The sequence below is a fragment of the Bos indicus genome, chromosome 12, assembly GCF_029378745.1.
Source record: "Bos indicus isolate NIAB-ARS_2022 breed Sahiwal x Tharparkar chromosome 12, NIAB-ARS_B.indTharparkar_mat_pri_1.0, whole genome shotgun sequence".
NCBI lineage: Eukaryota > Metazoa > Chordata > Mammalia > Artiodactyla > Bovidae > Bos > Bos indicus.
In genome coordinates this window covers 77,279,131-77,295,385 of record NC_091771.1, presented here as the reverse complement: position 1 = coordinate 77,295,385, position 16,255 = coordinate 77,279,131, and the positions used below count along the sequence as shown (strand labels likewise).

Genomic DNA, 16,255 nt, shown 5'->3' with positions numbered 1-16,255 from the left:
TGTTTCTTGAAGAACATTCACCATGGTAGTGGTTAGGCTAGTCAATTTTTTTTTTCTTCGCTTCAGTGCTTGCTAACTATTCTAAAAATGTTACACATTTATTGTAAACATATGCTTCCGAGGCCTAACAAAAAAGCACAGTTTCCTCATGCCTGGCAGAAATTTAAAACGGAAAAGGGCAGAAAGAATTCTTTAACAAATATATCCTTTCCTTCTCTTGGGCCAAGTGTGTTAAAAATAAATCTTCTCCATCATTTCTCACTGCTGCTTCTCGGCAAGAAAGTTGATATGGTTCGGCACAGTGAAAACACAGCTTTAAAAAGCTAGCCTGCCCTCATTAAATTATTCTGCTGGCTGTGTGTTCTCATTAAAAATGCATAAAGATCAGATAATTGCAGTAAGCATTATTAACCCAGCTTTACTTTTGAATATAATGGTTCCACTTTTAAGCTGGAAACAAAGGCTCAGACATGCCAGAAAAAGAAATGTAAACATTGAACTACAGTATCGAAAACTTGTCAGAAAGCTACCTCTAGCTGGCTTGTTAAAATGTGCTTTTGAAACTCAATTAAAAGCCATGGCATTGGAGAGCTAGGTAGGTCCCTAATATCCCATAAGTCGATGTATTTTTTCTTTAAAAAACATTTCATCGATAATTATTTACCAGGAAGTTCCCCCCCGCCCCCCACCCCTTAATCACGAGTCTGTTTTCAAATCTTACGATCAACGTAAACTTTATTTATTCGGGAGCTAACTATGGCAGTCTGAAAAAATTTTTTTCTAGAACCAGAAGAAGGCCCCCCAAGAATTCAAATGGTTTCTGTTGAGTAATCAATGGTCCTATTCTTTGAAATAAAAACTCGTTTTATGCTTCACCCCAAACAGGCGGCAGAGATTCACGCTTGGCCATTTCTTTTTTTTTTTTTTTCAAATCAAAACGTTACGTAAAACTCCAGGGTCCCCCCCTGCAAGTATTTCATTTGAATTAGTGGAACCCGGTTTCCCTGGCTTCCTGAAGCAACACACACGGAATGCAGCATACTGCAGCAAACTCTTCAAACATTCAGGGGGAAAAAAAAAGGAGAGGCGGGGGGACGATTTCCCTACCTTGTTTAGCTCTGTCTCTCCTTCTCCGTTACAGTAACCCCAGGAACATCTGGTAGAATCAAGCGGCCGCGGTTTCTTCGCTGCATCCTGAGGAAGAAATTTCCATGTAAATAGTTCTCATTCCCTGCTTATTGTACTCTGGGAGCCGTCTGCCGTATCTGGAAAATTTTGCCTTCAGATGATGAAGCAAAGACAGTCTAAACTCTGTTGCTGTAAGCTGCAGCCCTTCCTTCCGACAAATCCCTCCCCGCCGCGGGCAGCCAATCGCCAGCCAGCTCGTCAGCGCTGCTCGTCTGAACCGGGCCCTCATAGGGTGACTGACGCAGCAACACAGCACTTGCGGTGTGTGAAAACAGTGCATCCATACTGATGAAAGAGGAATTTCCCTCTCGCAAGAAAGCAGCCAGAGCCCCCAGACAAAGTGGCACATCATTGGCAGAGCGGAGAGAGGGGGTAGCTCCCCGAGAACACCCTTGAAGCCTAGCCAGCCCAGAGCCCGCGGTGGCACCGTCAATACTTTGGAAAACACAAAACTCGGGCAGATTCAGGAGACCTCCAGGTTGTCCATGAAACTGAAGTCGTTATCCCATTGGACAAAGCATCTATCTATCTATCTATCTGTCTATCTATCTATCTATCTGTCTAAATATCTATCTGTATTTTTAAAGGCAAACAATTCCGTGTCTGCCATGGAAATGAATACACCTTGCAAAACATTTGCATCTGATTTTCACTAGTGAGGAGGAACGTGTTAACCCAAGTGCATAGTCAAAGTCAAAACAGGCTTGTGTCTTGCACACAGGTTTCCTGTATGACAGCTGTTACGGCAGTGGTTAATTACTGGAGCCCATATACCTTTTCTCTAAGTTTTCACACTCCTGGGGACCCTCAATGAAGGAATTCTGAACAATAGAATTGGTATCTCTGCTTCACCCTTGGCAGGCCCCCCCGAGAGGATTAGTTGTGCCGTCACCTGACGCTAAGGTTCCTCACGCACCGCTTGATAAATACGGTGCATTGGTTCATATTGTCATCAATGAAGCAACCATTAACCAGAGGATGTTTACTGAGGAACACACTTGTCACGTGATCCTGGGGCACCATCAGGTGCGACCCCACAAAGGATAATGTGGAGGTGCTGAAGTTCCCTGAGATAAAGCAAAAAAGGAACAGAAAGGTTAGTAAAGTTTATTTATTTATCTTCCCCAGTCAGTGTTACTCTGTTTATATATATATATGGTGTTTAGAAAACACAAAAAGCATACATTTTCCTTCCACTAAACACAACATTTTGAATTTTGGGGGAAAACCTGTGTTATGATTACAAAGCTAGGCCAAGGCAGGAACAAAGCCCCATTCGTCTGAAAGGTTGAATCCTTGGCATTATTGTTTATAAGTGATTGTTCGCTGCATCTGTAATGAAGTGACAGTTGGAGTGGAATGTAATGGTTTCTTTTGATTTCACCAATTTCATTTAAAAATCACAATATTTCATAATGGCTTGTAGGTTGTTTCTTTTAATAGAATACCATACTTTATTCCCCTCGAATCTTATACTTATCGTTTCATCCCAGTGTAAATCCATCATATACATAACTTGGCTATCATCTACTATAATTTTTCTAGAAATTTAAATGATCTCTGTGGTTGAACAGGTAAACCACTATTTTAAAATATCCTTAGTATCATGCTGCATGTAAATGGAATATCACAGGTTTATGGATATCCCCCTCCTGACCCCCCTCGGATTATGACTTTAAAACTATCTTTCCCTTGATTCCAATCCAGAAAGTTTAGTCTTCTTTGACTCACTCTTCTATTTTCATTCCGTGAAACTAAATCTGGTTGATTTTTTTCCTTCTAGCTAGTTCACAGCTCTGACCTATTACCCAGCTAATACAAATGCTAATAAGCTGGCTTCTGAGATTCAAGCCTGCCCATGTTCACACTCCCCAGTTGCCAGACAGGTTTTCCAAAGTCATGTGGTGTCATGTTCCTTTCATAGTCAAGTCTTCTCTCTATAAAATCCAAATGACTGACTTTCAAGGTCCTTCATAATCTGGGCCCTCCCTTTCTACCCAACTTTTTCTGAGCTGTTTTTCTAAGTACTTTCTGGTGGAGTCATGCCTGAGTCTCCATGGCTCCTAGAACCCATCTACAAACCTGACTCCCCAGAGCTTCACTCAACAAAATCTCCCCCAGCCTTTAGACCTCTGCGTGCATCCTCTTTCTTCTCTGATGGTTTCCCTGCTCACATCGTCTTCTCTGATGTTCTCCTGTAAAAGCAATCTGTGCTGTTGCTATTACCAGACCATTAAACCCTTAGTGATGAGCTGACGTTTCCATCTCAGAAGGCTTGGCTTGATAGTATATTAATTGTTACTGTAGGTAAAGTGTCTATACCGTGGCTGGCACATGATAAACACTAACTGATAGCTCTTCTTATCTTAATTTCTATATTGTTCATTGCATGTAGCAAGATGCCATGGACAAACTTGCTGACTTCATGATTCGTATCTCAAGAATTGATATCATTTCCATCCAATTGCACCAGCCAAGAATATGGCAGTCATTCTTGACCCTCCTCTCCCCAACCACTATATGAAATCTATCATCAAAGCTTGTCAAGTTTCAGTCAATCAGATCAGTCGCTCAGTCATGTCCGACTCTTTGCGACCCCATGGACTGCAGTACTCCAGGCTTCCCTGTACATCAACTCCAGGAACTTGCTCAAACTCATGTCCATTGAATTGGTGATACCATCCAACCATCTTGTCCTCTGTTGTCCCCTTCTCCTTGTGCCTTCAATCTTTCCCAGCATCAGGGACTTTGCCAATGAGTCAGTTCTTCACACCAGGTGGCCAAAATATTGGAGCTTCAGCTTAATTGTCAAGTTTAGCACCTAAATATTTTGAAATGTTTCACTCTGCTCCATCTCCACCAGTGCAACTTTGTCCCAACTCTCAATGTTCTTCATCATGACTAGTGAAATAGCTTCTTAGAGGGTATCCTGCATATATTCTTAATCCCTTCAATCCCTCTTCTTCACAGTCAGCTAGAATAAGAATTTAAAAATAGAATTCTAATTATTCCATATTCGTTTGCTTAAAAAACTTTACTACACACTGAACTGTGTCCCCACCCCCGAAATTCATATGTTGAAGCCCTAAGCCCCAGTGTGATGGCATTTGCTGATGAAACCTTTGGGTGGTAATTTGGTCATGGGGCTTCCTTGGTGGCTCAGACGGTAAAGAATTTGCCTGCAATGCAGGGGACCCAGGCTCAATCCCTGGGTCTGGAAGATCCCCTGGAGAAGGGAATGGCAAACCACTCTAGTATTCTTGCCTGTAGAATTCCATGGACAGAGGAGTGTGGCTGGCTGCAGTCCATGGGATCTCAAAGAATCGGACACAACTGAGCAACTAACACTTTCTTTTGCTTAGGTCATGAGGGTGGGGCCCACATGATGGGATTAGTGTCCTCATAAGAAAAGCCATCATGGAGAAAGATCTTTCTGCTCTCTTTCTCTCTCTCTTTCAGCCAACTGAGGACACAACAAGAAAGCTGTCAGAAAGAGAGCTCTCACCAGAACCCAAACATGCTGGCACGCTGATTTCAGATTTCCAGCCTTTGGTACAGTGAAAAAATTAATTTATGTTGTTTAAGCTACCAGTCTGCATAGTATTTGATTATGGCTGCTTGGACTGACTAATCTAACCTTTGAACCCTTTGGAGTTGCTCTTAGGAAGAGATGACAATTCTCAAAATGGCCCACAAGGTCTTGAGCTATCCAGCTCTTGCCTACCTCTCCAGCCTAACCAGAGGCCATTTCTTCAGGGAACCCTTCCCCAAACCCCCAAGATGAGCTCAGGTCCACCTGTTGTTTTCTCTAGCTCTAGAGCAGTGCTTTTCAAATTTAATACGCATGTAAATTCCCCCCAGGGATCTTGTTAACATGCATATCCTAGTTCAGTAGTTTTTAGGTAGATACTAAGCATTGCTAACAAGCTCCCAGGTGATGCTGCTGCTGCTGCTGCTGGTCCATGGACTATTCTTTGAGTAGCAAGACTTTATAGATCTTGTTCACCTTATAGCACTTTTTACAGGACGCAGTGATCCATTTCTTTGGTTAATTGCTTAAGATCTATCTTCTCAACCAGCTTGTCAGTGTCAGAGTCATCACTGCCTCTCCAGCATCTAAGCTAGAATGTGCCTGGCACAGAAGAGGAGAGTATCAGTAAGAACTGTGTGTGGCATGAATGAACTGATCAATACAATGTACTGCAGATCCAAGCTGGACTTCTGTTTTTGTTTTTTTTCCTTTTTCTCCTCCTCCTCTGCTTTGTGCCTGATTTAAATCCCCATCACTTTTTGTCTGTTCTTCACCTCTCTGCCTCCAGTCTAGCCCCTCACTTCTCACTCTATTCACAACACCACAACCAAACTCATCTTTTAAAAACACAAGTCGAATAATGACATTACTGCACAGTCTGTCAATGACTCCCTGTTACCATCGGATTATATCTTTTGACTAAGACTTGAGTAGATTCTCTCAACACTCCTCCCAAACTCACTTCCCTCCTATTCACATCTAACAAATTTTAATTTTATTTCCTAGACTGTGTTACTCCTCCTCCCCCTTTTTATGGCCTTGCCCCACGTCATTCAGGATCTTAATACCCAGACCAGGGATCAAACCTGCATGTCCTGAAGTGAAAGTATGGACTCTTAAGCACTGGACCCCCAGGGAAGTCCCTGCCCTCACTAATTTAGAGCCTGGATTTCTTCTGCATGAAACATATTTTATTCCTTTTGCTTTCATCAAATGTATTTCCATCCAACTTAATAAGTACATTAAATGTTGCTGGATGGAAACACATCATCCATCACCTCATGGATGTACTCATCACCTCTCCCAGGAAGCCTTTCCTGACCCCTGAAACATCCCTGACAATTTGACATTTTATTCTTCATAGCAATTATCACATCAATTAGCAATTAAATATGTCTTACTTGTTTATATACCTCACTAGTCTCTATGACAGAGAAGGCAATGCAACCCATTCCAGTACTCTTGCCTGGAAACTCCCATGGATGGAGGAGCCTGGTCATTTTCACTTTTCACTTTCAAGCATTGGAGAAGGAAATGGCAACCCACTCCAGTGTTCTCGCCTGGAGAATCCCAGGGACGGGGGAGCCTGGCTGGCTGCCGTCTCTGGGGTTGCACAGAGTCGGACACGACTGAAGCGACTTAGCAGCAGCAGCAGCAGCAGTCTCTATGAGAGCCGTGACCATGTCTTTCTTACTCATTAGTTTATCCCAGTATCTAGAATATGTAGCAATATAATAGACATTTATTAATAGTTATCAAGTGGCTGAGGGCTTCCTCGGTGGCACTAGTGGTAAAGGACACCCCTGCCAGTGCAGGAGACATAAGAGATGCAGGTTCAATCCCTGAGTCACGAAGATCCCCTGGAGAAGGGCATAGCAACCCACTCCAGCATTCTTGCCTGGAGAATCCCATGGACAGAGGAGCCTGAGGGCTGTTTAATGGTTAAACGGATAAGCTTAAAAATGTGCTCAGTTGCTAAGTCGTGTCTGACGCTCTGCGACTCCCTGAACTGTAGCCCTCCAGTCTCCTCTACTGGAGTTGGTTGCCATTTCCTCCTCCAGGGACTTTTCCTGATCCAGGGGTCAAACCTGCATCTGCTGACTCTCCTGCGCTGGTGTATTCTTTACCACTGAGCCACCTGGGAAGCCCAAGCTTGAAAATAGCACTAGTAATAAAGTGTCAAAGGCAAATTCAGGGTTCAAGCAAAAAAAAAAAAATGATAATGATAGAGACAATGGATTTGATCAATATATTAAAAATATTTCTCTAGACAAGGGAAAGTTGAAATATTATAAAAGCAAAAAAAGCCATGTAGTTATGATCATCTTCTTTGTTGATACACCAGAGTTAGCAAGCTTAAAAGCAAGAGGAAAATTAATCTTTGATGATGTGCAAAGTGGAGGTGATTTCCATAGAAACAAAGCCTTCCTTCGAGTGGAAATGGATAGGTGTCCTAGAACAGGTGCAAGTGTTGAGTTTCCGGAAGAGATGGCTAGAAAGGAGAAGTTTGTTTACAGCAAGAGAGAAATGAGACAGGACGACAACTTGCAGATGGGCCAGGTCCATGACAATTCAACCTCAGGGCACATTCCACTCTCAGGATAATATTTCTACTCTATATTTCCCTACTTAGTCCTTTAGTAGATACGGTTTTTATTTTCCTTTGGTAGGCTACCCACTCCAGAAGCCGATGAATGGGCTTCTCTGGTGGCTCAGATGGTTAAGTTCTTCTGCAACGCAGGAGACCTGGGTTCGACCCCTGGATTGGGAAGATCCCCTGGAGGAGGGTATGGGAACCCACTCCAGTATTCTTGCCTGGAGAATTCCATGGACAGAGCAGCCCAGCGGGCTACAGTCCATGGGGTAACAAAGAGTTGGACACAATAGAGCAACTAAGCACATTTTTACGTATAAATCCTATTGGAAGTTGTTTGAGGACACAGACCATGCATTTAAGTCCTGTTGTATCCTCTATACCGCCTAGCATGAAGTAGTGCTGAATTAATTTTGGTTGATGGATTTTTATTTATGAATCTGGAGAAAAGTTGCAGAATTAGAAGAAATGAATAGGTTTTTTTTAAAAAAACATGCAGGTTGTTGAAAATGCAGCAAGAAATAGAAACTTTGTTTTACAATTGTTAGAAAAAAATTATAGTGTTTTCAATTAAATTTATTACAAAAAATTCAACTGGTTCCTACATTTTCTCTGTAGGTCCAGGGGCAGTAGACTCTGGGAAAAATTAAAACTAACGCTTCTGGGTTAAAAAACATAAATTGCCTAAGGCAGGTAAATGAAATACTGTCTGAGAAATCCTTTGCATAGAACATTGCACATAAATGCTTCATATGTGTTAACTACAACTCTTATTACTACTGCTGTTATTATCATTATTTTTAATTTCTAGTATTCTAGCAAGATTTCGTTGAGGAGTCCATGTGGTTATGGACTAGAGACTTCCAACCTTTCTTGGTCTGTGGCAGTATTTTTTTCACTGTACCCCTGGGCCAAAGAAACGTCTGATTGTTCTATTTATTAACTAGGTCCTAACAACTTAGTGTTTAGGTTTTCACAAGTTTGTAGCTGACTGAAAAGTTACTAAAAAAGTTTGAAAGAAAAAACAATATTTTTATTTCATTCTTGAATAACCCTAATTATTTATTAACGAAATGTGAGTGCCTACTGGGCACTGCCTACAGTTCTCAAAGCTTGCAATAAGATTGAAAGCTGGTTTCCTGCTCCATATTGACTTCTGTGCAGCACTTGCTTTTCTTCTTAGCAACTGCTAAAAGTCTAACTTTGCAAAGATATATAATATCATTGAAAGGAATGGAGTGTGAGTCTAATATTGGAATTGAATTACCTTGAATTAATAGTTTGCACAGTGTCTGACAAATGTTGAATATGTCTGTGTTTCCCCTGGAAATATGAAATATCGCACGGAAGCCCCTGTGTTCACTGCAATCTCCCAGGGTGACTCATCGTTCAATTTGGGAGCCATGGCACTAAAGCAAGAGTTGAGATAGGTTAGCCAACATCACCTGTCCCCATGGGTTTTTTTTTTTTTTCCTTCTGGTGTGTCAGCTGTATCAGGCTTGTCCTGAGGTTCAAGGACATTTATAGTTGCAGAGACAAGGTCAGGACATGTCCATCCCCGAAACTGAGGGCTTTAAAAACAGACTTCTAAGAAGTGGGTGAACTTTATGGTCCTCAGAATTTCAGCTGCTTGTGGGTCAAAGGGAGAAAAATGCGTTGGATCAAAGAGGACGCTGATGTTCACAGGAAGAACTTGATAGTGACCAGTTACTTTTCAAAATGATGAATTCTGAAAACAAATGCAAAGAGGAAGAAACAATGAGTCTTTTTCCTATAATCTGTCTTCGATAAGACCACACACGTCTTTTGCAGCTCATCCCCATGGTTCTTCTAGGCCGGCTGTGAGATCACCATGCTTCCCTTCCATTTCCTGTTGTGTCCACCATAACTTGACCCTTCACTTATAAGAGAGGGTGAGTATTCTTAGACCTTGTCTCTACCTTCTTGTAGCCAAGTGGTATGCCTGACAGAAGAATCCTGCGGACCTGAAATTCCAGAGGAGGCTGGCAGGCTCCCCTGTTGGGTTACCTGAAAGAATTTCCCATCCATTACTCCTGCCCATCTTCTGAGTGAGGAATCAAGCTGGACTGGGGTTTAATAAGAACTGGATGGAAGGACATCTACGTACTTGGTTCTACTTCCCATTCTTTTCCATGGCACCTGCCACCTTTTGCCGTAATATATAATCTGCTTGATATTTATTGTTTATTGTCCATTTCCTCCACTAGGATGTAAGCACCCACAGGCAGGGAGCTTTTCCAGTTTTGTTCATCAGTATAGTCCAAGTGCCTATCACAGTACTTGACATGGGACTGATGATAAATATCCATTAGATAAATGAATAAAATATGAGAGGTCTGAAATGTGAGTAGGAAATTGTGCTTGAGACACAACCAGCAAAGTTGGAGTGGCACTTCCTGGGGGCCTTCCAAGGGTCATTAGTGAAAACCAGGGTTGAGTCAAGACCCATGACTGAGGGTGAAACTTTGTACCACCCAACAGTGTCATGTCCGACTCTTTGAGACCCCATAGGCTATAGCCTGCCAGGCTCCTCTGTCCATGGGATTTCTCAGGAGAATACTGGAGTGCGTTGCCAGTTCCTCCTCCAGGGGATCTTCCTGACTCAGGAATCGAACCTGCATCTCCTGCACTGGCAGTCGGCTTCTCTATGGACTGAGTCACCAAGGAATCCCCAACATCTTTTAACTGATGCCAGATCTTCCTTCTCTATGGAGGTCCTCAACTTTGCTAAAACTTGTGACCAACTTGAGACCAACATGTCCCCAGGGCTAACTTGCTGCTCATTACTTGGGACCACTTTACCTGAATGTGCCTGTGGCTCTAGGACATCTTAGACCATGCATTCACAGCTGTCCCTCTTGTTCAAACCTTGGAGACCATTTGCCCAGGTTTTTCTGGCCAGCAGATGGTCCTTGGTGGTTCTATAGGAACCTGTGTGCAGAAATATCCTTCCAAATCATAGCTGTATCTAAATTCTATGTTTCGGTGAAAACACCAGGTTCTGGAAAATGAGTTATTCATCTCTTCCTTCATCAAATACCACTCATGACAAGTGCTCCTCAGGAGTTCCCATAGTCTTGGGGGTTTCAGAGAGGGTCCAAGCTGCATGAGAAGTCACTTAATCGTGTTTGACTCTGAGCCATGCTATGGACTGCAGCCTGCCAGGCTCCTCTGTCCATGGGATTCCCCAGGCAAGAATACTGGAGTGGGTTGCCATGCTCTCTACCAGGGGATCTTCCTGACCCAGGGATTGAACCCACATTTCTTATGTCTCCCTGCGTTGGCAGGTAAATTTTTTTTTACCACTAGCACCACTTAGGCAGCCCTCCAAGGGGGTGGAGACAATTTATTAAATATTTACATAGTAATTACTATGTGTTGTGTACAGCACTATGAAATACATGCCATTACCATCCCAGCCTTATTTTACAGAGGAGAAAAGTCACCTTCGCAGTAAAGGACCTTTCTGGGACCACATGGCTACTCACTGGTGGAGCCCATCTACCCCAAGCAGGCTGGCTTCAGAGTCCATTTTCTTTGCCCTAGTGCATGCTGGCTCTAAGTGTAACAGAGAAAAAAATCACACAGTAAATTAGAAGGTGTCAAGTGTTTAAAAAAAAAAAAAAGAAGGAAAAGTAGGACGCAGTACGGGGGACCAGGCAACCTTACAATGAGTTGGCAGGACAGGCCTCCTTGACACCGTGTCCTTTGAGCTGACATTTGCAGAGGTGAGGGGTGTGTCATGGGCTGTTGGAGGAGCCTGTTCCAAGCCGAAGATGCAAACTCCAGAGAGAATTCTGGAAGGTCTTCCCGTGGGAGGGACTTCTGTGCTCTGGCCTCCAGTTTGTCAGTGAATCCCACCCCTTGTTTCTTCATAGTTTTTCTCAGCTCTGTCCCGTTCTCTCCGTTGCTGTTTCTGTGGTTGAGTCGCTCAGTTGTGCCCAAGTCTTTGTGACGCCGTGGACTGTAGCCCGCCAGGCTCCTCTGTCCATGGGATTTTTTAGGCAAGAATACTGGAGTGGGTTGCCTCCTCCATGGGATCTTCCCGACCAGGGATCGTAGTACCGCCTGTTCTCTCCTTACTAATGGCATAATCCATTATTCCATTAAGTTCAGTCCACTGGCTTCTGTCTCTCTGACTTCCAACCCAGGACTCCCCCTCACTGCCCTCCCTCTGTCAACCATCAGAAGGGGAACAGATCTTTCTTTTGGCTTCTAAATGTCTCCCTGTTTCCCTTTTCACTAAATTTAGGCTGATTCATCAAATCATCATCTCATGCAGATAATCCATTGAGATCTCACTGTATATTCTCGATCATTAAAATTTCAAACTTATATAAAGTGTCTTGAATTTTCTTCGAAGGCCATGTGGCATGTTTTGTAATAAAAATTTTATCTTTGTTCAAAAAATAATTTGTCCAAAGAGAAAGCATCTGGCTTTATCTGCTACAGGAAAGGGATCATGCCATGGAGAGATTTTTTTTTCTTTTCTTTTTACCAGAAATGGGCAATTATTTAGCCTTCCATCTGAATCAGAGAGAAAAACAGGTTCACCTTAGCAACAGGATTCTGATGCCGATGTCATCACCTCGCATCATTCTGGTCTCATGTCACTGTGTTCTGTCTCTAAAATCTTAAACCTTTAAATCCCAACACTTTATAGATCTCTGTATTGAAGAGGCTTGACGAGAAAGGAAGAAATCACCATAGTTAAATATTCACTGAGTCATAATCCTGAACTCTCTTAAGCCGGTCTCTTTTCTACAGCCAAACAAAATGAGAACAGTTCCTTTTCGACTCACTCCAATTTTTGCCACGGCTTTGCCTGCCTCCTTATATCTCTCCACCTGAGCTGAAGCCCACGCGTTCCCTCTCTGTGCCCCCAGCCCATCGGATGGCCAGCCTATCCAACAAGCCCGATCACTTACAAATGTAATTATTTTATTTTGCAAAGCAGCCCAGTCCTGAGGCGATTATCGTGAGATTACAATCGTGGAGCCTAGGGCTGAAAGATATCTTACTCTGCATCTAGATCCTAGCCCCTTATTTGAAGGCGAGGAAACAGAAACACAATGCGTGGCTTTTATTAAAGCAGAAGAAATTTTAACCCTCTAGAAGTTTGTACTGCCTCAAAATTTCAGAGAGGATTATCACAGGGGGTCAGACTATACACTGGGTATAGTATAGTCTATCAATGGACATGGGTTTGGGTGGACTCTGGCAGTTGGTGATGGACAGGGAGGCCTGGCGTGCTGCGGTTCATAGGGTCGCAAAGAGTTGGACACGACTGAGCGACTGAACTGAACTGAATACTATAGACTACTTGGACCCAAATTTCCTGCATCCCTCCCCAGGCCCTTCCCCAAGATCTTCTCGATACACAAAAATTCCAGACACCTAACTGGCTGAATTACAACAGCCAGAAATCCTTCTTGTACCAGAAACTGGTCTGAAACTCCTCCACTTAGAAGTTTAAATACTGACTGTGGTCTCAAAATAAATAACTTTTCAAAATTCACGGTTGTGTGGGATGGTTTAAGTTATATTTATTTATAGTAATACACATTTGTATATATGGACAGGAGAAATTTGCTATCAATGAACAGAAAACTATCCACATACATATGACACTTTGGCTAACCTAGGTTCTCAGCTTTCAAAACCGCAAGCTCTGCTATAAACACAAAGACTTCCTTCATAAGCTCTCATCACACATTAACTGTCATGTTCCAAAAGTAATTTCAAAAGTTCTCCATTTGCTGGATTCCTGACTAAGAAGCACAGATGATATTTTTAATCTATTTTAATCTTAAAGTTATTTTTAACATAATTAAGCACTTATAACTTTGCTTTATATATACTTGGAGTTACATAACATTGCTGAGCTAATAATTTGCACCACACTTTAAAAAACTCTGCATTCTCAAGATTTCATGTTTAAGTATAATGAAGAAATTGCCTTTTGGTTGGAAATCAACATTTCCCTTTGAAAGAATTTCTTAATATTGAAAACAGCAAAACAAAAAATTTCCGACCTTCTAGAAATGTAAGCTTCACCAAATGGGCAATTAGAATGTGTTTTTCATACTGAATCAACTAATAAGTACTCGTTGCCCTAATTAAACTAACTGACACCCCAATATGAATTTTATCATTGTTCTCAGGAGGAAAAATGGGCTAATTTATCTTTATGTCTTCAATAGTGGAAAGATTATTATTAAGCACTTGTATACTCTCTTTTGAAAAGTGCTTTACAATAACATCACTTCATACTTGTACTCAATCTGGGAGGCCACTTTCTGTACGTTCATTTTACAAGTAGAGAAACTGAGGCACCAGAGGATGAAGGCTTCACCCTGAGTCTCTAAAGAAACTAGGTGGCTGGTGAAACCAGATTTTGTGTAAAATTTAGGCCCTTCAGTGGCACAAATACTCTAGACATAGTCTAATCCTGAAACTTGAGCAAAGATTCAGACTCAATTGCCATGCTTTAGCAGAGAGGTGGCAAGTGAAATTTTGGTGAGTTCTCTTGTTCATGAAGAGGAAAATAAAGGGGAAAAGGATTGTTTTGGAAACATGAAAATACAGAGAACTTCCTGAATGTTCTAAAGAAAACACAGAGGTTTAATTTTAAAATGCATAATTAAATTACTTAAATCATTTCTTTATGGTATTCTGAATTCATATCTTACATGTTTTTAGCTGCTTGGGTGGCCTGTTTGATTTTACTGCCCCCCGACTTTAAAAGCTCTGCTTAGTGGACAAACCAGATACAGCTTGACAAATCAAACAAGTATTTTGTAAGCGCACATTTTCAGTTAGTTTACTTAGTCCCTGAGGTAAATGTCCAGGGCCACTGTATATAACCAGAGAGGTTATGCATGGCAAATTTTCAGGGTGTTATTCAGGTGACTGCATTCTGCAGTCACCATTCATAAAACACATGCTCCTCTGGAGTTAGGCAGTACGCAACCTGCTCAACTGTACATGTCTGTCCAGTTAACGTCTTTAGATTAAGATTGGAGTGGTAGATGCCAGTGGGGCTGGTCACAGATTTGGCACTTTTAGATAATCTTTGTGTTTCTCCTCTGACTTTTTTCTAGTCTTCTGTAAATGCTTTCAGTATTTTTTCATATCTTTCTCAAACCTCTGACCCATATACATCTACAACTGAGACTTCTCTCCACTGCTCCTAATAGCCTAAGGACTAGGAACTAGGGTTTCTGTATCCCAGGAGACTGATAAAATAAATCCATGAATCAGCTTTTAGTTCTAGAGTTCTAGGAACAGTCTAGTTCTGTTGTACAATCTGGGCCAGGCTGCAGCTTCCTCAAAACGTTCGAGTTCCGGCTTTACAAAGGAATCACTGGTATGGAGCTGGTCTCACTACTTCACTCCCTAAGTCACAGAAAACAATCCCAAGCATTGAGTTCTACATTTATTCGTTGGTGCCATCAGAGCCCAAAACTTTCCCCAATTTTTTTCCTGCTAAGTACTGGTCTTGCATGATGATCTGGAGAAATTTAAAAAATGATCTTTAGATTTGTTTAAATTTTTAGATTTGTTTGGGAAACACTGCATGCTGTGTTGTCCACTTGGAAACTCACACAGTGTGTTAGCATATTAAAGGCTCTGAGAAGTCCTGCAAGAAATAAATTTGTTAGTTTTGTTTATGTCTGAGCTTATTTATTTTTCATAGCTCCTATCGATGTCAAGAATGAACTTTGGGAAACATTAGTCTACAGAATAACATGCTCTACAAACAGTGCTTCTCTATATGATTTAAAACTTTCTCACCCTTACTAGTTAGCTAGTTTTTAGCATCCATGATAGTGTGCACAGCACAACCTTGACCATTTACAGGTTCTCCCAAGCACCTCATGGGTTTTCACTGTAGAATGAGTTGAGCATCACAACCCTACATACAACAAAGAGAAGGAGGAACCTGGGGGTCCTAGGGACACAGAGCTGAATAGAGAGAAAGCAACCACAGATAGGTGACCAAGGGAACTCAGGGAAGGTAGCCCTGTTAGCTGGTCCTGTTTTATTAAATCCGTCTTGGGTGGTGAGTTGCTCAGTCGAGTCTGATTCTTTGAGACCCTTTGGACTGTAGCCCACCAGGCTCCTCTATCCATGGGATTTTTCAGGCAAGAATACTGGAGTGGGTTGCCATTTCCTCCTCCAGGGGATCTTCCCAACCCAGGGATCAAACCTGTGTCTCCTGTGACTCCCATATTGCAGGCGGATTCATGACCCACCGAGACATCCAGGAACCCAAATCCATCTTACATTTGGGGAAATCGAGGCTTGGAGAAATGAAATGTTTGCTTTAGCTGACACTATTCATTCAGTGAACAGCTTTAACCTGAACCCACATGGCTGACTTCATATTCCCTGCTCTTGCACGTCGTTACGTTTGGCATAATCTTCCACTCCCGCTAATATCGCCACTACGGAAGAGGCATCACGATACAGTGAGTGCAGGCTCCAGCCAGCCCTCAAGTCCAGCTCCCTGCTGCCCACTGATGAGCAGGTGACTTTGCCTGGGGTCCTGTCTGCCTCCGATTCCTCATCTCTTCAACAGGGAATAGTAATCCACACAGGCCGGTTGATAGGATGAAGGGACTTGGTGTTCAGAAAATACTTTCAATGCTTCTCATTACTATTCAAGTAAATGATAGTTGCTACCTGTTGTTTTTATTACTATTCTTCATAGCTTAATTCTCACGTTTTACAGGTTTCACAGCCAAGGCTATGTCAGGAACTGTCAAGAACTACTGGGATCAAATGTAAAATTGAGTCCTTCTCTCTTTCCTCTCTCCTAAAGCTGAAGGGGTACTATGGGACCTTAATATATGAAAAATCACATACTTGGCAAGTAGACTGTATGATACCCACCCATTGTGTGGTGAAGAGTGAGA

The 16,255-nt window shown here is 42.2% G+C and overlaps 1 protein-coding gene across 8 annotated transcripts in view; it reads right to left on the bottom strand.

Moving 5' to 3' along the window:
- The window catches only part of MBNL2 (muscleblind like splicing regulator 2), a 161,730-nt gene extending 160,414 nt beyond the window's left edge, over window positions 1-1,316 (bottom strand). For 2 of the 8 annotated variants that reach the window (XM_070800400.1, XM_070800403.1), the window contains exon 1: window positions 1,108-1,316. The gene's annotated coding sequence lies outside the window, so the exon portion shown is untranslated. The remainder of the gene's footprint in view (window positions 1-1,107) is intronic. The other 6 variants (XM_070800402.1, XM_070800404.1, XM_070800406.1 and 3 more) reach the window with 5 other exon arrangements.
- Window positions 1,317-16,255: the final 14,939 nt, after the last annotated feature.